The 24,766-nt window shown below is 40.1% G+C and overlaps 1 long non-coding RNA gene across 1 annotated transcript; it reads right to left on the bottom strand.

Moving 5' to 3' along the window:
• Positions 1–1,444: 1,444 nt before the first annotated feature.
• On the bottom strand, positions 1,445–23,940 carry LOC130541162 (uncharacterized). Its single transcript, XR_008955209.1, has 4 exons — positions 23,863–23,940; positions 18,684–18,782; positions 7,229–7,469; positions 1,445–4,137 (listed from the first exon to the last, which is right to left on the bottom strand). It is a non-coding gene; the product is annotated as an uncharacterized LOC130541162 (long non-coding RNA).
• Positions 23,941–24,766: the final 826 nt, after the last annotated feature.

Below are 24,766 nucleotides of genomic sequence, written 5' to 3'. Positions count from 1 at the left end.
ACATAGGGCCTCAAAACTGTGTCAAGACGCATTTTGTTGTTATTGTTGTTGATCCATATTTTCAGTTTACTGGCATACAGAAAACATTTTATAAAGTAATATGGTAGACTTCCATTTTAACATGTTCACGTAAAAACATCACAGTGCAAGAAAGTGATCACGATTAAGCATGAAGACATTAAAAGCCAGCCAGTATTTTAACTACAGGGCAGAATATTCTTGCTGTCCCTTCCTCGAAAACGTTGGCACATTCATTAACTGCCCAGGTTACAAAAATCACTTTGTATCCACTTCTTGTCCTTCAATATATTTTCATAACTAGTGTCACATTAATGCTGGTGGACAAAATAGCTCCTATAAAATCAAAAAACCTTTCAGGTAGCACAATGATTTAAAACCAACTAGGAGAATGCTCTCCCAGAATATTTTGGTATGCAATTTTCTGTCCATTACCACAATAACAGAGTAAAAAAGCTGTTTTACCTTAAAAGAAGCTAAAAGAAAATAATTTCATTTTTCCTTTAAAACATCATTTCTTAGCTTTTAAATAGAGAGAAAAAGTTTTAATTATCTTGGGAGAGGAGGATATTCATAAGTAAAACATCAAATGTTGTACTAATGTTTTATTTAGGAAATAAGTAAATACTTAGATTCAAAGGATTCTAAAACATTTCATCATTATAAGAAAACTGTAATTTAAAGCTAAAAAATTGTAATAAATTGAACTAATATAAATTACTCATTAACATGTTTTATTGTTTTCCACAAAATCCATAATTAAGGAATAGTGGGTTAGGTAAGATATATTTCCCAACATTTGGTCAGATTAGCTAAGAAGCTCTGGGCAAAGGACACCTCCTCTGAGTCAGGATTTTGGCCTTTTAAATGAGGGCACTGGACTAACTGCCCATTCACATCTCTCTAAAACACACATTTATACGCAATTGTTCATCGTATATAATCCTTCCAAGGATGAAGTGTTTCAACTCAATATATTTTCCAGACAAACTCCCCCGTTTAAGTGGCAAAGCTCTTCTTTAAACTTTAACATTTTTACTTTAAAATGTTATTTCCAGGGCCTCAAAACTGTGTCAAGACAGCATTTTTAAAACTACTATTATAAATAAATACTAAGTAACACCTAAGTTCTCATTTCTTGTCTTCTCATCCTCTCTGTGCTAGGTTGTAGTGTGTAGTATCACACATACAAGCTCAAGGAATGGATGATATCTGAACTTGAACTCAGACAACATGAGTCTCATCCACAAAAAGAGAGAAGTTTGATTAGACAATACCAAGGTCTCTCTTACTAACAGTGTTACTTTCTTTCAAAAACAAGACCAATCTGGCTTAATTTCAGTGTATGAGGCAAAGAAGATGAGTTGTCCCCAATATCTGTTTTGTGCTTTTTGTGTGTGTGTGTGTGTGTGTGTGATAGCTCCCCTGATTTCCATCTGGACATATAACTACTCAAAATAATGACTACATTTCTCTTCTCTTGAAGCTAGGCATGGCCAAGTAGGTAAGTTGTGGCCAAAAGAATGCAAACAGAATTGGTATGTGCAACTTGCAGGAAGTGTTCTTAAAATAAAAGCAAGCGCTTCATCAGTCATTCCTTTTTTTTTTTTTTTTTTCCTGACTGGATGGGGATAGGAAACTCAAGAAACCATTTTAGACCATAAGAAGCTCAAGCAGTCATTATAGTTCATGTGATAAAGATGGCAAAGCCATAGATAAAAGAAACCTGGGACCCTGACACCATGGAGCCTCACATCAGCTACATATCAGGCAGACATTTTGTTTGAGGGAGTAAACATTGTATGTTTAAGCTACCACTCATTAGGGTTTTCTGTCACTCATAGTTGAACTGAATTTTAACTTATATAATGTGTGCCTTCCTATCTGTAAATTCATTCAGCCTCCCAAGTAGCTGAGATTGCAGGTGCCTGCCACCATGCCCGACTAATTTTTGTATTTGTAGTAGAGATGTGGTCTCACCATGTTGGCCAGGCTGGTCTTGAACTCCTGACCTCAGGTGATCCACCCACCTCGGCCTCCCAAAGTTCTGGGATTACAGGCGTGAGCCACTGTGCCTGGCCTAATTTCTTTTTAATAAATAGAGGTTTAATAATTAAAAGACAGTCTTTGCAAAGTCCATTTGTTGTTCTGCTAAAATCTAAACATTTGCAAAGTGGTGTGCAGTATCTGGATTCCCTAAAACACATTGATCCCACTCAATATTAATCTTTAGAAAGATTTATAGACCTTTTAGAAAGTGCTATATCTGGCCAGGTGTGGTGGCTTACACCGGTTATCCTAGCACTTTGGGAGGCCAAGGCGGGTGGATCACGAGGTCAGGAGATCGAGACCATCCTGGCCAACATGGTGAAACCCCGTCTCTACTAAAAATACAAAAATTAGCCGGGCTTGGTGGTGTGCACCTGTAGTCCCAGCTACTCAGGAAGCTGAAGCAGGAGAATAGTTTGAACCTGGGAGGCGGAGGTTGCAGTGAGCCAAGATGGCGCCACTGCACTCCAGCCTGGGTGACAGGGCGAGACTCTGTCTCAAAGAAAAAAAAAAGAAAGTGCTATATCTCTGTGCTTCCCCACCTCCGAAATGTGTAAAGAAAAAGCTACCAAACCACAAAAGTAAGTGAGGAAGTAAGTATATTTGATAAAGTGGTTTGAAATTCCCATTCCAAGGAAATTTCTTAATGATATATATTGTTAAGGCTATCAAGCACTTTCTACATAGCAGGTATCATGCTAAGCAATTTAAGTGGATATTTCAATTAATCCTTACAACATCCTTGGGTCTGGTGCCTTACACCACTCAGCCATCCTGACACTAATCTTTACAACATCCTTGGGAAACACATGCTATGATTACCTGCACTTTTAAAACTGAGAAATTAAGGCTTAGAGAGAGTAGGTAAAAATGTAAAAGCCAGGTCTCTAACCCAGGTCAGTATAGCCTCAGGTCTTAACTAGAGCCTCTACTAAATGTGATTGTATTCATTTGATAAAGAAGTTGCTTTGTAACAGTTTTAATGCAGAAAGATCAAGTGAGACTAGCTCTCATCTGTATATGAAAATTCCCTTGACCATAGGCTGGTGTTCTTGATTAAGACATGTAGTTGGGGGCATTTGCCCCACATACCTCCATTTTTATATCCTTCCCAAGTTCTCTGAACCCTTCTCCACTCCCCACCATCCCTCATTAGCTACAACAAATCAATGAGTGAAAAATTTGTCAATTTACCAAATTACTTCAAAACTTGTTTTATTTAACCATTTATAAAATTTATAGCAAATAAGCTGTATAGTTTTAACAGCTTTGGGAGATTTTTGTGCACTTGGTTTTGGCACAAAGATTTAATTGAATCTAGTTTCAGCTTTTCTGCAGCTGTTTTGCCACTGCCTTTCACCATGGATAGCTAAAGTTTAATGTATTCTAGATTTTTCAATACTTTGGATATATGACCTTTTAAATAGAGAATTACTTGTGTATTTCAAATTACAAATGTTACACATATCTCAACTATCAAGAATTTCAGAACCAAGGTAGAGGGTTTTGTTCATCCAATATATTACAAATTCAGTCCTTAGAATTTTGTAATTATTTTAATTCATAGATTTTTTTTCAAACTGACTTGATAAAACGAATATGCATGTATTTTAGTCAGTGTCAAGAACTGGGAAGCGTCCAAGATTTTACCTCACTTGTAATCTAACAATTTAGCCTCATAATTTCATGGGTGCCAGCAGAAGACACAAGACTTCTGGGTCAGAAACAATTTATTACTCATAGAAATAGCAGTAGCTAGACTATCAGAATTTCTATGAAGGTTCCCTGAGCTCCAATTCCCACAGGGTAATGGGAAGAATGCCAGGTGATACCTGCACACACAATGGGTTGCATTACAGAAGAATTCCGAGCTTAGGGAACTTGAATCTTTTAAAATGGAAAGTAGTATTTATGCCCTTCGCTCAGGAAGAAGACACTGTTCACTATATGAGTATTCTTGAAAATAGAGTCCAGAAGATAAGAGAGTCTTGTCTTGCTTACAAGTTGTGCAGAAACATGAGAGAGCTGTGGAAATTGTCTCCCAATAGGCAGTTGAAGAGTACTTGATGTCTAAAATGTGAATCACACAGAAAATAAGGTTCAATTGAGTTGAACTGACAAATCTATTGCAAAAGGGCTATGGTAAAATGGCTGCAGTAAATTAAAAATGAAACCTAAGCTGATCTATACTAACTAAAATAAAACATTTGAAAAGCTTCAGTGGCTGGTGAACTGTCTCATTCAACATAAATTGCTACAGATTTTATACTGGTAAACAGAAACAATGTTTGGTGACTCAGTAATACTACAATTGGCAATTTATCATGCTGGCCATTCTCCAAGTTGAGTAGATTTTTTGGCAAATGGATCTTTGTTTGAATTGGCCTGCTTCCTAGGCTCATGTTCAGGGTCCTACTGCTTATTAGATTTCAGTTACAGCTAGCTATAAGCTAAGGTGCTAACTGAAAAGAACATAGTTTTTTTCCCTTTTCAAGAATACGTATTTTAACAAGAAATCTGACAAATCGACAAGGTCTTCCCGAAGTAACTCATCTATATTATCACATTTTCTAGCTCTTGATGAATGCATATTTGAGCACATGCTACCTTCCCCAAATCTCACACATAGATTACCATTTTTCAACCTGATTGATTATTGACTTTTCCACTTTGATCCAATTGATTCTGACTTCACTTCTTGTCCAGCTTAGCTCCCTCAGTTCATTACTATATAAATTCATATACATTCTCTTGGAAATTCTGTTATCTCCTTTGCTTCTCTCTCCCTTACTCCAAATGGTAAGCACTGGAAATTTTCAAACATTTGCCCACTTTGTGCCATACCCATGCAGCTAAACTTTGCTAGGGAACTACACTACCAGACAAATTGGTATGCTTATAAGTTGATGCATACCAACCCCAAATGGGCATTTGATACTACCTGGCAGTCTTACAGAAAATCTTACATTTCTCTCCTCAAACTACTTTCCCACTGCCCACAAGGATATTTCACACTTTATCCACTCCAAATTTCCTGTTCCTCCTCTTCCTCCTTAAAAGGGCTGCATTATGATTTTTGTGGGCCCTGGATACTTCTGCCTTCATGGGTCCCTTCCTCTATTAAAAAATACTAAAAATTATGTTTCATCATCAAGTTGTTATAAAGACAAACACAATCCAAGTGTGATTTATTATTATATATTCATTGTTACAATATTCATTTTTTCCTCCTGATTTCAAAAGAAATTAAAATTAAAACATTTTTCATGGGCCCTTGAAAATATTGTGGGTCCCAAGCAGGCACTTAGACTACTATGCTTAATGGAATAAGCCAGTCTTGCTCCCAACACCTCTTCATCTGATGACCTTGCTTTTTACTCTATTTAGAATATAGATTAAATATTCCTCATCTTGGCATGTGGAGCCTGGGAGTGAAACCTGGGCAGAGGATGTGAAATGGGAGTTGTCTCTATACAGCAGGATTTCTCAACCTTGGCACTATTGACATTATGGGCTGAATGATTCTTTGTTGTGAGGGACTGTCTTGTACATTGTAGGATGTTTAGCAGCATCCCTGGGCTTTCTCCTCTAGGTGCTGGTACCAATTCTCCAGTCATGACAACCAAAAATGTCTTCAGACATTGCCAAATGTCCCCTGGGTGGCAAAACAGCCCTTGGTTGAGAACCACCTCTATAGAGGCATAAGTTGAAGCCATGGCAGTGAATGAGTTCTTGGGAAGACTCATAAGAAAGATGAGAAGAAGATATTAGTGAACCCCAACATGTGAGGGACTAGCAAAAAGAAAGTAGCCACCAGAGAATACTATCCTACTCTTAATCTGGAGTAGACGTGATTTAGTTAGAAAGACTCCAATGTCTACAACCTCTTAGTGAAACAGCTGAACAAAGGATTTTGTAAAACCAGTTACCTGGGCCATCGCAAAGGTGGAAATGTTCCCCACACTCAGGGTGATTTGATGCATCCCTGTCTAACAATGAAGGGTTGGCATAGACAACCTCTGAGAATTTGCCTAAGTCCCTGAGGTTCTGTGAGATAGTTCTAATCATTACAAACAAGAGCCAGATACTATAAAACCATAGAGCTTCTTGATTCTTTTAAAAAATTAAAGGCCAGATGTATGACTTTTGTGGGTCACGTAGAGTTGTGCAGACACAACATTCTTTGCCAAATCCTGCATCCTCACAGGTGTTACTTCCCAATATACCTTTTGCCCTTCTAATTCAATTTCAGCATCTGCTTCTCAGAGAATCCAGCTAACACAGGAGTATAGTTTATTTCTTCTTTCCACAATATGAAAAAATATAAAATGTAGTTTATCCTCAATTCCTACATCATAACCCATAATCCTGTTTATACACATGAACACATGCAAAAGATGCTTCATACAGAATAATGCACAGCTGTTTTTTTTTTTTTACTTCAGACAAGTAGCACAGGTATGCTTTCAAAAGGCAGAGAACTGTAGTCCTTTGTTTACATATCTTACTACCTACCACGTTATATTTTTCTCTGACATGAGTAGTGTTTACCTTCACTTCTGTTCAAGTCTCCTAATGAGATGACTAAACTCATTGCTAACATTCAAGGAAGACTGTGTTTGTGGTGAATGAACCAGACCCTGTGGTCCCCTTAGGGTCTCAATGCCTGTTCACTTGAATAGGGGTAATTCATCAGTGGTGCCACAAACAGGATTGCTGTGCATGATGTAGTCAGGTGTGCCCGTATACACTGTGGACAGGGCTGGACTCAGCAGCCCTCTTTTGGCCAGAGCTGCAAACTGGCCAGGGCCACAGCAATGCTAGATGGCTAGATTTTGCATAGCAAAGAGTACCTTTTTACCATGTTCCCTTTAAATCCTTGAAATACTGGGGAATCTTGTGCTTACTAATCTTACAGTTGTAAAGTCCAACAGGTATGTTAATCAAAAGGTGCTAAAAGTTTATCCAAGATAAACTGTCTATCTTGGATTTCATTGGCATTTTAAAAAATACTGTTTCAACTGTAAAGTGGGCAGAATTCTAGGATGGCCCCCATGTTCACCCTGTATAATCTCCTCCCCTTGAGTGCAGGTGGAACTGGTGACTTGTTTGTAACCAACAGAATATGGCAAAGATGATGGTATGTCCCTCATGTGATTACCTTATGATTTGTATAGAAGTCTTTGAGTACACTTGCTCTCCACTCTCCTGATGCCCTTGAAGAAGAAAGCTCCTGTGAGCTTAGCCACAAGAAAATGAATCCTTCCAACAACCTGAGGGAACTTGGAAGCAGATCCTCTCCTAGTCGAGCCTCTGATGAGAACTCAGTCTGGCTGACACCTTGATCGTAGCCTTCTGAGAGGATCCAGCTAAGCTGTGACTGGAATCCTGACTTATGGAAGCTGTAATATAATAAATAAGTATTGTTTTAAGCTGCTAAATTTGTGGCAATTTGTTCCACAACAATACAAAACTAATACAAACTGTATCTTTATTTTAAATTCTTCTTGCTTTTTTTTTTCTTTTATCTCCCTCGCTGTCTATTGGAGATTGTAAATCTCATTTTTTGTTTGTTTCAGAATAAGCCTTTTCAGTGTAACATTTTGATGGAAAGGCATTATATTTTAATAATTTTTCTCAAACTAGCAATAAAAAATGCAAAATATTCAAATCCTTTACTATCACGAAACTGTTTTAGTAAAGTTCAGAAGCTTACTAGTCAGAATAAATTGGTCTTATTCATATTTCACATTGACATTCCGTTTGACCTCTGTCTCCTAAATGTTTCATTTGCATTCACTGATGAAAAACAAAGACCCCACCCCCTCCCCCAAAAAAATCTGAACAGTATAAAACAGACTTTAGCTCATGGCTGATTTTAGTCCAAACATTTCAATAGTATATTTTCACTGAATTGCCTATTAAATTATATTTCTTAAGGGAAGTAGAGGATAATTCAAACATTTAAAAATGACTGTTACACTGATTATTATGTAAGTAGCTGAGTTTGGTATTTTAGTGATACAGAGAAGAAAATCAACTGAGAGATAAATCTTTTCATGGTGGTTTCATGCTTTATATCTCTCAGGGGAAGCCTGCCATGTTATTTTATTCACAAAATCATTTTCCAGAGTGACCTTTTGGTATATTTATTTTATTGCTCCTGATAATGTGTAATAAACACATTTCGATATTTTTTCACATATGGTAAAGTGATCTTTGTCTATCATTTGAAATTAAAATTATTATCCAAATTTCATTTGAAAGAGTGAGCGTATTCATTCAGTAAGCAGCATAAAGGGACATAAGGCATAGTGTAGGGCAAACTAAAGAGGTTTGATATAAATTACAAATGTTCTGCAATATTTTCATAAGTCTACAAGAGCGAATGTCTTATCTCCTTAGTCTGTTTTTTTCCTTCTTTTTTAATAGCAAGTACATGGTTCACTATGCTAACTTAGTAAAAATATCTCAACATGCCCACAATTGTAAAACTACTGTAGAGTGAGTTAGCGTATATCAGTTAACATCATCTTTTTGTAGCATCTGAGATGCATCCTTCTTTATCAAGGGAAGCATATATGCCTTAGAAAAATATACTTTAAATGAGAGAAAATTGTAGAGCAGAGAAAATTGTAGAGCAAAGAAAATATTGCATCAAAGAATGGCTTAGAATAAAACTATTTTAGAAAAACTTTAAGGTAGTATGCATGTTCTCACTCATAAGTGGGAGTTGAACAATGAGAACACATGGACACAGGTAGGGGAACATCACATGCTGGGGCCTGTCGGGGGTTGGGGGGGCAGGGCAAGGGGAGGGAGAGCATTAGGACAAATATCTAATGCATGCGGGGCTTAAAACCTAGATGACGGGTTGATAGGCGCAGCAAACCACCATGGCACATGCATACCTATGTAACAAACCTGCATGTTCTGCACATGTATCCCAGAACTTAAAGTAAAATACAAAAAAGAAAAAAGAAAAGGAAAAACTACAAGGTGGTAGACCAGGGGAGGCTGAGAAGAAGAGGGAATGCTATTACATGGGGAAGACTTCTAAGATGATTGAGAGGTTTGAAGGTTTTAGAGAGGATCTAGAAGATAAAAGATATTAAAGCAAGGTAAAATAGTATAGGTGAACAACAAAAAAACTAAAAGAATTGCAATTTTTGGCCAAGCATGGTGGCTCATGCCTGTAATTCCAGCACTTTGGGAGGCTGAGGCGGGCAGATCACAAGGTCAGGAGATCGAGAACATCTTGGCCAACATGGTGAAACCCGGTCTCTACTAAAAATACAAAAATTAGCTGGGTGGGGTGGCGTGCACCTGTAATCCCAGCTACTTGGGAGGCTGAGGTAGGAGAATCACTTGAACTGGGGAGGTGGAGGTTGCAGTGAGCCGAGATCGCGCCATTGTACTCCAGCCTGGGCGACAAGAGTGAAACTCCATCTTAAAAAAAAAAAAAAGAATTGCAATTTTTTTAACCTTAGAAGAAATGAACAAATTGTTCATAGTATGGAGGTAAAAATGTCAGCTGTGTTTTCCCTTTCATACAGTCTAAGAATTCCTTCAAAGATCATTTTAGATTTAAAGATATGTTAATAAACACATGTCATAATTTGCAGCCATCCAGACCTTTGGAACACCTGAGTTTGAGGAATGGCTCACCTTATGAGCTTTGCTTTCCCAACACAGGAGTCCCAAACTCACTTTCCCAGCCTTTCTTGAAGCTAAGGTGTAAATATTTGTATTAGACTCAGCCAATGAGGTGCACTCACATGAGTTTAAAAGAGACAAATATGAGGAAACAGACACTGTGGAGTCTCTAAACTCTGTGGAGTCTCACCAGTCTCTAAAGAAAATGATGGCAGAAGCAATGACTTTCAGGGGCAGTGATGGCAGCAGTTCAGCATCCATGTCCAGGATCAATGGGACAATTTGTGGTGTCTGTGCCCAGTGGTCACAATGGTGGCATCCTTTCTGGACCCATCCTGCAGCATCATTTTGGTGTTGTGCCTTCCCATATATCTTTGAGGCTGGTCTGTTCCTCCAAGAGGTTCTATTGAGACATCTAATAATATATGTTAGACATATTTTCTGCCTAACCAACCATAGTAAGTTCTGATGTTTGCAACCAAGAACCCTGACTGTTGTGAATCCCTTTCTAAAGAGAAGAGCTATGAAACCCTAGATACAAAGGAATCATTAAGAGAGAGACTTTCTAAAATTATTGCAATGTTACTTAATCCAGAGTCAGAAAAAATAGCACCCTGGGGATGTTCTTTGCAACTTTGTAATGTACTGAAAAATTGGGAAATTGAAACACCACGAATGAGTACACTAGGATAAGATAAGCAGAATACTAAACAGTTAATAGCTTCTGTTTTATTAGATGGGGGGAAATCTACTTTAAAACACAATCACATATAGTCCAGTGGGAGTAAGAAGTAGTGGAAGTATAAATGAAACTAAAGTTGTAGAATGTGGATAATTACGGAATCTGGGTAAGGGATATTCTATTTACTTTATGTGTTTGAATTTTTTCTTTAAAAACATTTAAATAAAAAATCATAAGTTAAGGAATTAACATTAATCGGGAAAAATATATGCTTCCTTATTTATCTTTTAAAATGAGAAAGAGAAGCAAGACTAAGTATTGTTTAGAAATTTGGCTATCAGTGTCTGCCAAAGCAATAGAACTGAGAAAAACTTGTAAAAACAAAAGATAAGGACAGACATAGTGGATATGACTACTTTTTAGGTCACTTTTTCCCTAGGTTTTTCAGGAATTGCTTATTAATGTAGTCTACAAGTATTTTTATTAGTGCCTGCCACGTGTTGGCATTGTTCAAAATGCTTGGGAAATAAAATAAAGATCCTTGCCCTTTCCTAAATTTTTTTCTATATGTATTACCTAATTTCAATAACAGATTTTATACATACTTCAGTTTACAAGCCTAGTTATCTAATTTTTAAAATTTAAAACTGTCTTCTGTTTTCATGGTTTAGGATCACAAGATTTTACAGCTGAAAGGAAGTTTAGATTTCATAAAGTACAACTCCTAATTTTCTTATAATTCACAATAATATTTTGCCTTTGTAAAATCCTTTATAAGTTATGATATGTCTTCTTGAGACCTGGAGAGGATAAGTGACTTGCCAGGTTTATACTACCTGTTAGTAGCTGAACAAAGACCTTCCAATTTGTGTTTTGGTACACTTTCTGCTACACCAAACTTTGCTTGTTTCAATGTAACGGTTGTGGTTGACTGGAAAGATTTTAACCTAAAAATGCTACCATTTATACATCCTAGGTCTGTTCCTCTTGACTCCCTTGCTCTCTGTGCCCCTTCTTCTCCCTCTCTCATTGGCTGTAACCCGATCCTACAAATGACTAATATGTGTCTTTCTCTTTGGCACTAACATTCTTGCATGCTGCCATTCCTTAACCATTGTTCAGATAGGCTCTCCTAATACAGAACCTTTAATCTTTTTTGATAACATTCTCTCTTCATTACTCTAAATAACTTGTCAGGACCTTTTTTCTCATCTTCCAGTTACCTACATGTTTCAGATGGCTAGGTACTCAACATAAACAAAGAATGGAGGCCCCACGGCTGACAAGTGTACTGCTGTATTTAATTACTTCCAGGTTCTCTGCTACTCCTTAGCTTCATAGAGTATGCCCCCATCTCATGCATCACCAAAGAGCATTTTTTAAATTCACTGTGTTATATATACTCACGAGTTTCTGTTCATCATACCACTAGAGTCTAAGGTCCCCTAGAAAATATTTGAGGTTCAAGCCACAACAAAAGTGCTTCCAACTACTAAGTTTTAACATAATCTGCCAATCAGTTACTGTTTAGCCACTTGATCTCTCTCTCGCTGTCTCTCTCTCTCTCATGTGTGTGTGTGTGTGTGTGTGTGTGTGTGTGTGTGTGTAAAGTGTCACAGTGTTTAGGTTATCTATGTTTTGGGGAAAACGTCATAGTGGCTTAAAATAATTTACAGATGCTTCTTGACTTACCATGGGGCTACATCTGGATAAACCCATTATAAGTTGAAAATGTACTTTTGACTTGTAATATTTTAAACTTATGATGGGTTTATTCAGACTTAGCCCCAAGATAAGTCAAAGAGCATACTGAATGTGAATGATTGTGTCCCATCTTAAAGTTGAAAAATCATGAGTCAAACCACCATAAGTCAGGGACCGTCTGTATTATTATCTAACATGGTTGTATGGGTTGACTGGGCTCAGCTAGGTAGTTCTTGGGTTCTCTCAGGTGGTTGCAGTAGATGGCGGCTGGAGTCATCAGAAGACTCAACTAGGCTGGATGTTGAAGATGGCTTCTTTAGTCACATCTTGTTCAACAGCCTGAAACACCTAGGGGCTTGCCAGGAATTTCTCTCTCCATGCAGTCTCTTCGTGTGACATGTGGCTCCCTCAAAACATAGAGGTCTCAGGGTAGTCAGACTTCCTACATGGCAGTGGGTTTCCTCCAGAGCACGTGTTCCAAGAGACCCAGGTGAAAGCTCAAAGACTTCTTTTGACTTCAAAAGGAGGATACTACACAAAGGTGTAAATATTGGGAGGTGCAGTTCATTGGTGGGGGGTGGAGATGAGGGAGAAATCTTTGGTGACTAGCTATCAGATGAAGGAAAGTAGAATCTGCAGCTAAAAATCAAGTTATCTGTTAGTCCACCTGACTGGCAGGGCTCTATTTTTAAAACAAGTACAATTGCCTGTAATACAGCCTTTATTTTTTGGTGTAGCAGATCTGGAGTTTCTTTTAATTAAACAAAAGAGAAAAAGAAAAACTTTGAACGTAAATGACTTGTATCTCTTTAAACTGTATTTAATCTCTTATTTATTGGAGCATATGACAGCTCTGTTGATGGCTGGAGGCAGACCTGCAAACATTCTAGGGCTGACAAGCCAAAACAGGTGAGCCCATCTTCTGTGATTCACCTTGGTAGAAATGATTACTACCCAGCTCCGGGCCGGCAGACCACCTGCTCCCTTTCACCCACACAGGCTTCCCCACAGCCTGAAATATACCCTGCATCCTTTCAGAGATGGTGGATTGAACATGTGTGGAGAGACATCCAAACGCATTTTTTTTTCCAATGAGAGACATTTTGTGAAGTTTTGGCAGCATGCTGGCTGGCAAAGTAATCTGGCTGGCACACTCCTCCTGCATGGAGTTATGGCACTGCCACCTCTACTCTGGAGAGTTTCGAAATTTCATTTTGCACACCCTGTAAGATGTGAGTCATTCGGCTCGCAAAGGAGGATGAGGAGGAGGCGGCCATCTGCTAGTCATGAGCAGATGACAAATACCCTGCACTGCGAATTTCCATCCTCGTTTCACAATATTTAAGTAAACACATTTTGTAACCATTTTTCCCAGAGTTCCTTAGTGCTTAAGATGGATTTTTTTTTCAATAAACAATATATAAAAGCTGCTTTCTCTCCTCCAAACAACTGTATTAGCAAAGTGACATGAAGGCAACCATCACAAAGTGCTGTCTGTTGAATGACCAGAGCAAAAAGTATACTCATCTGAATTGAATGATTAAACCTCATGCAATTTCAGACCGATCCAGCTAAATTACCAGGTCCATGAGAGGCCGCTCCATCATGCACAGCTCCATGGTGACCTCTACTGTCTGCCTGCAAGAATCCCCAAACTATCTTCCATCAAAAACAAAGTTTCCAAATAACATCTATTTAACATTTCTTTGTGCTATGTTATGGGAAGGAAGGAAATTGAAGAAAGAAAAGATAGATGCTCTCCTCTTAAATTACGAGAGGCACGTTACATTCATAAAATAACTGGGAACTAATGCACGATCTAATTTTGTGTTCGCTTCAAGCTGTGCAACATGGCTTAATGCAGAATTTATTCATTCCTTCACCAGTTTGATCTGAAGAAGCCAACAACAAAAAAATAGCCAAATAGAAATAGAAAATTAATATCAGGGAGAAAATTGACTGCATATGTGCAAACCAAAAAGGTCAAAGGAGCTTCAAATATGGCTCTGGGCATCCTAAAAGGCAGACAAAGAAGAAAACAGTAGGATGTGTTGCCTAGACCTTGCTATCATGAAGAAGAAAGACTATCATTCCTTAAGTAGATATTTTTTCTTGGTATTAAATTTTGAATGAAATTCCTATGGGATATTTTGTGCCATATTCCAGGTGGCACAAGGGCTAGCATGCTCCTTAGAATTTGTACTGCTGCTGTAGAACTAGCAGGGCTGTTTCTTTTAACTTTGATGAGAAAAAAGTATATGCCATTGAGGAAGGAAATAAAATACATCCCTGCCAACAACCAGAGAGAGTGAGAAATGGTCCTGCTGGCAGCCAGACCATGATGTTCTCAACTAACATAAACAGTGCTGGGACAAGACCATTCCATGATCATATTTGGAACAAGATAAAGATAAAGCCACCCAGTAATCACAAAAATAACTAAACTTTCTCCTTCTCTGAATAACATGAGTGACTGCTGTTCTCTTACCTGTGACAGCTCCAGCCTTATTTGTTCTGTATAAAAACTATTGAGATGCCCAAACACAAAATTGCCCCTGCTTCTTGAGAGCGTCCAATCCATAATTGGTCCCTGCTTCCTAATTCCTCCTGAGAATCTTTTGGAGTAAGCCTAATCCCAATGAGGGGCCCCTGCCTCCTCCCTCTTTCCAAGGGCCTTAGGATTCCTCTGTATTCTCTCTTTTGTGGCAACTAGCTCAACAAACCTAATGTTTCTTAATACGATGTGTTTCTAGATGTCTTTCGTTGCTGGTCTTTCATAGTATGAAGCACCACACAGTGAAGGCGATTCTGAAAGGGATTAATATGGACCATTCAGTATGTCTATTCTCTGTCTCATTCCAGGACAGAGTACAGTGTGCTTACTGGAAGAAAGAAATGGCTTTTCCCTTAGACAGCCTTCCCTAAATGTTCTTTTTTTTGGTCCAGGCTTTCAATATGAGATCACTTACAGATAGTTGAAGATTTTACTCTCTTATGGAGGTCTAGGGGCATGAGCTGGTACTCTGTTCCTGGTTGAAAGCAGATCCATGTGATTTGGGTAATCCATGATGAATCCCTGACCAATACAAATATTTTTTTCATTGTAGAAGATACTGTAATTTTTAGTTTCTGGTCCATATCCTTTTATTCCTTATATTTTTTTTCTATGAACTCCTCTCCCAGCTTCAGTGTCCTTTGGCTTCTAACAGCCCACACCAAACCTGGAGCCATCCCTCAGATACGGAGAACTGGAAATGCCTGGGAGTTTACATTCACCACCACCCCTTACCTTCAGGCTTTTGGCTGGTAACTGACTAGAATAGGAAAGCCAACACCCTCCAAGTTGAGTTAATTGAGTGTATAATGTACCCTGTTGAGCTCTCCTGCAGGATCAAGCTGAAGCTGAGACTTGCTTAGCTTCTTTCTCACCCCTGTCTTACTTCCCCCACTGCCTTACTGATCTCCCCTGGGGGCACGTTCTTAATAAATCATTGGCACAGAATTATCACTGCAAGCTCTACTTCTGCAGAACACAACCTATGATGCTCATCTAGCCATCACTGTATCCCTACAAAGTAGAAATCATATCATAATCTTTTAGATGAAGACAGAAAGGCTCAGAGAGATTGAAAGACCAGGCCAAGGTCACACAGTTGGTAAACAGTGGACTAGACCTAAAATCCTCACCTAGTGCCCCCATTTTTTACTATGCTTCATTGCCTGTCCTTTGGGGCCTGGCATCTGGCCTTATCTTCTGTCTGTGGGCCCTCAGAGGGAAGGTTCTGATGCCTGGGGAAGAAAGCAAGGACCCCAATGTCCTCTGCCAAGCATCTGATGCATAATGGAATGTTTATGCTGCCATCTGGGGCATGGTTTTCCTGTCCGCAGCATTCAGGCAAGGATTTATTGCCACTCCATTCTCCCTGATCGCTGAACAGATTGCCCCCTGTTGCTTGTGGCATGTAACTCCCCCTCTTCCAATCTACCGCCTCTCTCAGACTTCATGAGACAAACATAAAAGTCATGGCCTCAGGAGAATGCTTGATTTCTGTCCAGTCTGTCACACAGAAGCGTCATTGTTAAGTCCTGGGTGGCTCTTCCCACCTGTCATCCCAGAAAAATGGGGTCATCCCTGAGAACACTCCCATGCACAGTGACATTCATTATGAGGCTACCTTTTCAAATTAAGTTTGGCATTTGAAATGAATACTACTTACTACTCCCAAACCACTCACTGCTGAGGTGACTTTCCATCATGAACTTCCTCTCATCTCCACAGACAGTGCTTAAGAGAAGGGTGAGGGAACTTCAGCATCTGCCTCTCACATTCCATTGTCAGCCTCACTCAGGAGGGCCAGTCATTGGTGAAGGTGAGAGGTGGGAGGCAGGAAGGTTCACAGAATCTCAAGACTGGGGGGATCTTTAACCACAACTAAATTCTATCGTGATGCAGAAGCAGGCATCCTTTCAGCAGCAGACTAACCATGCAGAGTTGCTGCATGGGCTATGACTGAGCACCTTCACAGGCAATGAAGCCTGCTAGTAAGCTACACAGAGAGATTGTTCCCTACCTGTGCCAAGTCCCCGTCACTGACCATGGGGTCAAGCCTGAAGAAACTGGAAGGAAACAATGTATAATCAGGGAGACCAGGGAGAATGGAGTGGCGCACACTAGACAGAATGGGTTGAAAAACGTAAATGAAGGTGGGATGCATTTCACTTCCCTGATCCTTAATCTTAACCACCACATTTTTTTTTCTGAAAGTGTTTCCTTAAAATTTAAGTAGCACCTGGATTCACTTCACTTATTTAGCTTTATTACGTAAAGACAGCTTACATAAGAATAATTAATCTTTTTTTTTCCTAGTGAGTACCTGTGTTTTTTGGTTTTGTTTTGGTTTTTTGTTTTTGTTTTTTTTTTTTTTTAACTTTAAGTTCTGGGATACATGTGCAGAACGTGCAGGTTTGTTACATAGGTATACATGTGCCATGGTGGTTTGCTGCACCTATCAACCCGTCATCTAGGTTTTAAGCCCCGCATGCATTAGGTATTTGTCCTAATGCTCTCCCTCCCCTTAGCCCCCACCCTCCGACAGGCCCCAGTGTGTGAAGTTCCCCTCCCTGTGTCCATGTGTTCTCATTGTTCAACTCCCACTTATGAGTGAGAACATCCAACCACCACATTGTACTACCTCTCTAGGGTTTTCATCAAAAAAGCTTATGTCTTTGATTACATAGGAATTCAGAGTTGGTTCTATGGGTGGGCAGAAGAGTAAGTATTCTGGGTAGAATCATTTGAAAGGCATTGGGGTCTATACCAGTGCCTGAATTTCCATCATTAGCTTCAATTTTTCAGGTAAGGTTTTGCTTCCAGAAAACTCTGACTAACATGAGGAAGGTGACATTCAAATCCATGATCATTGACGACCACAAAGCCCTATGAGAATTGGCTTACCAGGTTAGAAAACACAAAGCTAGATCCAGAGAACAGTAGTTATTCAAGTTATACTGTTGTTATTCAATAACAGTAGTTATTCAACAGTAGTTATTCTTATATCAAGTGAGGATATAAGAAGATTTGTATTTTGAGGAGGACTCTGGTCAGAAAGCAGGGGATGGGGGCAGCATAAGGGGCCAAGGGCTAGTTGGAGAGCACAGGGTGACACCAATGCAGCAGACTTTCCATGTGCTGGGGCCCTTATAGCAAGCACCTCCTCTCCAGGCAGCAACTACCCAGCCATGGAGCTTAAGAAAATGTCCTGTGGCCAAAGAGATGAAACTTGATCTGGAACCATATGCAAGGGAACCCCAATTGCCCTCCTAGAAGCAACAGGCATATCCCCAAAACCCAAACCTCTCTTTCCTCCCAGAGTCCTTGGTTGGATCTCAAGGCAGATCTCCGTGCAGCACAAGGCCAAGTCCAGCCCCTCCAGTCACTCTCCAACTAGGCCTCTCCAATCCATCAGCCCTCATATCTCTTCTACTTAGTGCTGAAAGTAAAAGGCCAAGCTCTGGATTTAGTCCAAACTTACTGCCTAAAAAATTAAATGTGAGGTCCGTGATTTGGGCTCAGCATTGACATAAAAAACAACATTCATGATAAAGCGGTCTCTAGTCCTGTTACCTTTATCATTCCCTGAAAATCCCACATAGGAAATGGTCTGGCTCTTAGCCCTGAAAGCAGGCTTTAGTGAGTCCCTAAAGCTGTAAATGTGAAATGGAGGGAAAAGGGGAGAAGGAGGGAGCAGAGTCTATAGAGGGTTACTTCTTCATCATCTTCCAAAGAAGCACATGGAGAAAATAGGTCTCTACTAATGTGGACAGCAAGAGATTCAAGAATTTAGGTCAGGCGACACCAGATTAGGGAGACCAAGGGTGTGTCTGTGTGTGGGTAGGGGGATAGGTATGGGTGTGCATATGTTGGAAAGAGCTCTGGAATATTAGTCAAAAACCTACCATGACTGGCTATATAGGCTTGATCTAGTCATTTCATCTCTCTGGCCTCAGTTTCCACATTCTTTACAAGGGGACAATACCTGCCCCAGCAACTTCAAAATTAAATGGAGTAACTCACCTGCAACCTTAAAACATACTGGCATTTCCACAGATAAATGTGAGGCAACATCACCAGGAAATCTCTGGAAATAAGTGACTGACTAAATGAAAAGAAGCTCTGAAAAATGAAAATTAATTTAATTCAGTTGAAACAGTGGTAACATGAACAAGTATTTACTGAGCATTTACTGTGTATCAGGCATTTTTCTAAGTGCTGTACAAACATTACCTTATTTAATATGCACAACAAACCGACAAGGCAAAGACTATTATCATTTCCATGTTACATATTAAGAAACTGAGGCATAGAGAGATTAAGTAACTTGTCTAATATCTCACAGCTAATGAGTAGTAGAATCAGTAACTGAACCGAGGCTTCCAGAGCTGGAACTTTGCTAAACTGTTTCTTCACAGGTGCTTAAGCCATCTGCAAGTATTATAGGAGTGGAGCACTAGCTAATAATAATAATAACGACAATTATTATTTTTACATGGTATATTTAGTGCTAGGCACTTCCTTCATTTTCTCATTGACATGCTAGCAAAAGACGTAATGTAGCAAAGTACATTATTCTTGGGGGTTTGTATCTGGCTCTGCCACTTACTAAGGGTGTGACCTTAAGCAAGTTAGCTCACCTGTGCCTTCATTTCCTAAACTGTAAAATGAAGATAATGTTAGTACTACTTCATATAGTTGTGATGAATTCGATGAGTTATTATTTATAAAGCCCTTAGGATAATGCCTAGGATACAGTCAATCCTATGTGTGTTCATTAAATACATAAACAAATGCTAAATACATAATTGATAATTATATATATGATCAACTTACATTCATGCTTTGCTTTGTGTGTTCTCTAAGAAGAAGCAGTGTGTATGGAGCTGATTACAGCCAGCTCTGTAGTTCATAGGTTGGCTAGAAGCTAGATGCTCAGCTTCACAATCCCCTCTCCTTTTCCCTCCCCACAGGCTGTGCTGTGGCTGCTGCTCCTTTGTCCCCTCCAGGGCTCTGTACCAGAGACTGCTGCCCTCCTCTCTCTCACCTGTTCTCCAAACTATGTAAAAGCGGCCACCATCAGCTCAACCTTCATCTAGGGGCTGCCTGTCCCTTGCCAGTATCCACCTCTGCTCTGAATCAGGAGAGCCCATGACAGGCTGAAGAGGCAGCAGAGTATGTTGGAAATGACTGGGGCAGTGTCTTCAATCAGCTAGGTTTTAGGAAAGGGTAAAAGAAAATAAATCACAAAAGATGCTACTTCCATCAATCTGGCATGGGGGCTAGGGAGACAGTGGTCAGGGAGATGGGGAGAAACAAAGGAAGACAGGAGGTACCACCAAAGCCATAAGGGACCAGAGGAAAATCACCCCCAAATGTTTCCCCAACCCCCTCCTGAACATACACATGCATCAGTCCTTCATGTAGAGGTCTGTGTTGTCTCCAAATCCCCCACCTGAAAATGAAGGGAACACCCAGGTTTCCCTGGAGAATCATCAGCTGAGGCCGTGTCTACACTCAGGGCTTGCCAAGAATATTCCCACAAAGCACAGCTCTCAAAAGCCTCTTCCAGTATATGTTCCCCAACGTATCCACTGAAGAGGTAATAAAAGGGAAAGTGAAGGCTCTGACAAAATATTCATTAAAAGAAAATTTTACCTGCATGTGCGTGAACACACAATCCACACACCCTATCACCACCAAAACTCAATTGACAGCCCAGATGTGAACCTTTAAAAGATGCTCCCCAACTGCTCACCCTCACTGTTGCCCCCACAAATGAGCTCTGGTGAATTTAACTTCCATCTTTCTACTTGAGACTCCCTTCTAGAGCTTTGTACCCCACCACTGAGAAGGGGCCTTCCTGCTTCCCAAGGACTGCCCTCCACCTGGAACTGCTTTCCCTAAATTGTTCCTGCCCCAGAACTTTCATCATACCCAGTTTCAGTGAGGTGCGCCAGTCTATCCCACTGGGATTCATCCCACTGGGCCCTCAGCCAGGTTCTTCCTGCTCCATAAGATGATGACTAATTACCAAATGAAACAATTTAGGGAAAATCTGATACAGCCTATTGAGTTCCCCTTCCAGAGGCCCTGTATTTTCAATGGAGCCTCTGGAAACTCCAGCATTTCATCTCAAGGAATATCTCAAGGGATAACTGGGATGGATTTCTGCTATGCATGTCATGTCACTGGAGTTCAAGTTTCCGGCCCTGTTCACTCACAGGCCCAACTTTGTGTATCTTTTGTGATTTGTTTCCTTTTGATTTCTCTTAAGGCTGGGCTCACAGAATGCATCTTCCATCCTGATGTTCTACGGTATAGTGAACGGCAGGATTTGCTTTGTTCGTTGTTTGTCTTTCATATAAAGATAGAAGTTGCATTTCATATAGTCAGAGAATGAACTGCATACTCTTTTTTATTCCACTATTTTAGTTGGTGGTAGTAGAAAGGGTTCTTTTCTTCCTTCTCAGTATTGAATCTTATCTTGATCACTAACCAACTACGTGACTTCACTTCCACAAACTTCAGTTTCCTCATCTGTTAAGTGGAAATTTAGAATACCCATATTATTGGATGGGAGAGGATTAAATAGATGCCTGCTACACAGTAGGTGCTTAATAAATAGTTGTCATATCCTGAGCCTTTAATGTCATGCCTGGCCCTTGTTGATATTCCATAATGCTTGATACATAAGGAATCCAGTGTTGGTGATGAAGATTTGTCTGACACTCATTAAAGTCATGGGCAGTATGCCAGCCTGCTTCTCACAAATAAAGTGTCTACACTGCCCTCAAGAACATGGATACTGGCCGGGCACAGTGGCTCACGCCTGTAATCTCAGCACTTTGGGAGGCCGAGGCAGGCGGATCATGAGGTCAGGAGATCAAGACCATCCTGGCTAACACAGTGAAACCCTGTCTCTACTAAAAATACAAAAAAAAAAAAAAAAAAATTAGCCGGGTGTGGTGGCAAGTGCCTGTAGTCCCAGCTACTCGGGAGGCTGAGGCAGGAGAATGGTGTGAACCTGGGAGGCGGAGCTTGCAGTGAGCCGAGGTCGTGCCACTGCACTCCAGCCTGGGCGACAGAGCGAGACTCCATCTCAAAAAAAAAAAAAAAAAAAAGAACATGGATACTGTTCTATTCTCTAATGAGGGCATTGTCCAGAGCCAGAGATAGGAACTAGAGTATTTCTCTGCCCTGATTTCCAGGAAAGGTGAACAACAACAGGGCTAATTATCTGGAGCTAAAGAAGAGTTCTTTAGGATTTACAGGCAGAAGGTTCATCTTGAAAAGATCTATTTCCATAATAGATTTTGCTTTATAAATGCCTTTTCAAAGGTTGCCATTTGACAGGAAAAGCTTTCAGCTTTCTTCTTCTTTTTTTTTCAGGCTTGTGACCTCTCACCTACTTTGAATGATTCACTCAGTCTATTCACTGCCCAGGAATGTTGGCTTTGGCAAAGAACCACAAGTCTCTTAAAATAAACACAACTGGGCTTTCATCTCATAGCGATCGCTGCTGGCTGCATATTTCACACACTGTATGGCAGGATATGTTAAATTAAAATCATAATCTCCCCAGTGAAATCTAGGGCCTGGTTAAGCCACTCGAGAATTACTCATGCATTAACTTCCAATGAAGAATATGAGTAATATCTTCAGCCATTAACTCTCCCAGGTAGTGGTCTCATCCTCTCCCAATTATCCTGACCCACAGTAAATTAAAGCCATCCAGAAGAATGTCATTTGGAAAGGAAGAAGTCAATGCCAATGCTGTTTTAAATATGTAGGTCCTGGAGAGGTGAGCTTGAACTACCTTGTCAGTTCTCTCAATCATATCTCAAAGTTTAACTTAAATTTTGCTAAATCAATATACCCAATCCATATGGATTAACAATATGCTCAACATTGTGTTAAATGTTTTGAGTAGTTCAAAGAATATATGACACTGAGCCTTTAGCAGCTTAAAGTCTTCTAGGTGATGAACAAGATTAACACATCGAGAAAATAGTAACAGAGGCCAGGTACAAGACAGTGGTAAAGTGGAGAAAGCAAAGGCTTTTCTCAAGTGAGGTTCAGGGCCTGACTTCTCTCAACTGTGACTGCAGGGTAAATCTTTGGGCTTACATAGTATCTCAGTCCTAACTTTTAAAATGGAGGATGTTATACTACCTGGATTGACTTCACAGAGTAGTTGTAATGTTTAAATAAAATAAAGAAGATAAAATTGCAATGTACAATACCACTTTTTATAGCCTGTGATAAAACAAGTGGAACAACTTAAGAAATAAGTCCAAGAAGGTTATTTGTCTTCTGGGGTTGCCTTTAAATGGTAGTGAACAGATAAGACACAGGGCTATAAACTTCTTGAGGACCAAGGCCAAGGCCATTCCTTTTTGACTTTAAATGTTGTTCATACCCTGCTTAGTGTCAGGCACATAGTAAGTGCCTAATATATTTTTGTTAAGTGAATGAATAAATGAATTCTGAAGTGCAGTTAAATTAAATTTGTGTATATTACAGTAACACAAGAGGCCCTCCTTTGGGGCTTCCCAGAGGTTTCTCCTCATTTATATTACCTGAAGAATTTAAGAGAAGTAAAATCCTAATGCTTTACAAGAGCTTTTGCCCTGTGGGCTTTCTTGAGTGATTGCTAACAACGTATCCCTGGACACCACTGAAATGAGCTTTTCTGGGCCCATCCAAAACACAGCCACAGAAAAGTGTTTGTAAGGCCCCCCTGCCCCAAATCCATAATGGGAAGATATTATGAAGAGCCCTTTGTGCTTCAGTTTAGCCCAGTGGCTAAAACAAGACTGAAAATGCACTAAGCTACGAGTGGCTGAAGATATACACCCCACTGTATAAAAACAAAATGAAAGAACAATACCTGTCTCCAAAGAGGCTCATCACCCAGTTCATGGGCACATGCCCCAGGAAGTCACAGAGAGAGGAGCATTGGCCCATCATGCATGAGATTCACTACGTTGCTTCAGAGAACAACAACAACAAAATACTTACAGTATTAAAACTGCTATTTTTCCTTCTCATAAATGAAATCTTCATGAAATGTGGTATTTCCTCTAAACCATGACAAAGGGAAACAGATATACACCATGTAGGAAATGACAGACTTTGGAGAAACAGGAAAACATAAAGTACCTTAGAATGGAATGAATTTCCGATAAGGAAGCATTACCTTCATCAAATGAAACACAAAGCAGCAAGTCTTTTCCCCAGCAACAAGCAAGCTAAAATGTGGGCACTCCCTGGGGTGACATTGTGTTATGATGATCTTGCCCTATGGGAGAGCTCACAGCACAAGCAAGCACTTGTGAATCACACTGTGGTCGGAACAGAGGCTCAGAGAAACATGTTTATCTTCCCCACTTTCCTACTTGTGTGTATCTTGCACCTGTCTCTGTACATATGGGGTTGATTCTTCTCTTGTTTATTGGGTTTGGGGACTTAACATCCCTGTGTGTGTATTTATGTCTTTCCCATTTCTGCAATGAGGTTGTAAGATCAAGATTTTTGTTCTTCATTCTCTAAATTTCTATAGTACTGTTCTACATCTAGTACTATCAATGAAAGTACTGTAAGATAGAGGAATCATCCTATCAGTTTGGATCCCAATAGAAAACAGAATTCAACTCAGAAAGTTCAAATGAAGAAACTTAAAGAGACCACAACTGGGTTATAAGAACAAATAAGAGGCTCCCTCTCCCTCTCCCTCTCCCTTGTCTCCGTCTCCTGCTTTCCACGGTCTTCCCCTCTCCCTCCTCTCCATCTCCCGCTTTCCACGGTCTCCCTCTGTTGCCGAGGCTAGACTGTGCTGCCGCGATCTCGGCTCACTGCAACCTCCCTGCCTGATTCTCCTGCCTCAGCCTGCCGAGTGCCTGGGATTGCAGGCACGCGCTGCCACGCCTGACTGGTTTTTGTATTTTTTGGTGGAGACGGGGTTTCGCCATGTTGGCCGGGCTGGTCTCCAGCTCCTGACCTCGAGTGATCTGCCCCCCTCGGCCTCCCGAGGTGCCGGGATTGCAGATGGAGTCTCACTCACTCAGCGCTCAATGTTGCCCAGGCTGGAGTGCAGTGGCGTG

This window comes from Pan paniscus, chromosome X, assembly GCF_029289425.2.
Source record: "Pan paniscus chromosome X, NHGRI_mPanPan1-v2.0_pri, whole genome shotgun sequence".
Classification (NCBI taxonomy): Eukaryota; Metazoa; Chordata; class Mammalia; order Primates; family Hominidae; genus Pan; species Pan paniscus.
Note: the sequence above shows the minus strand (reverse complement) of the source record. Positions and strands in the feature narration are given on the sequence as shown.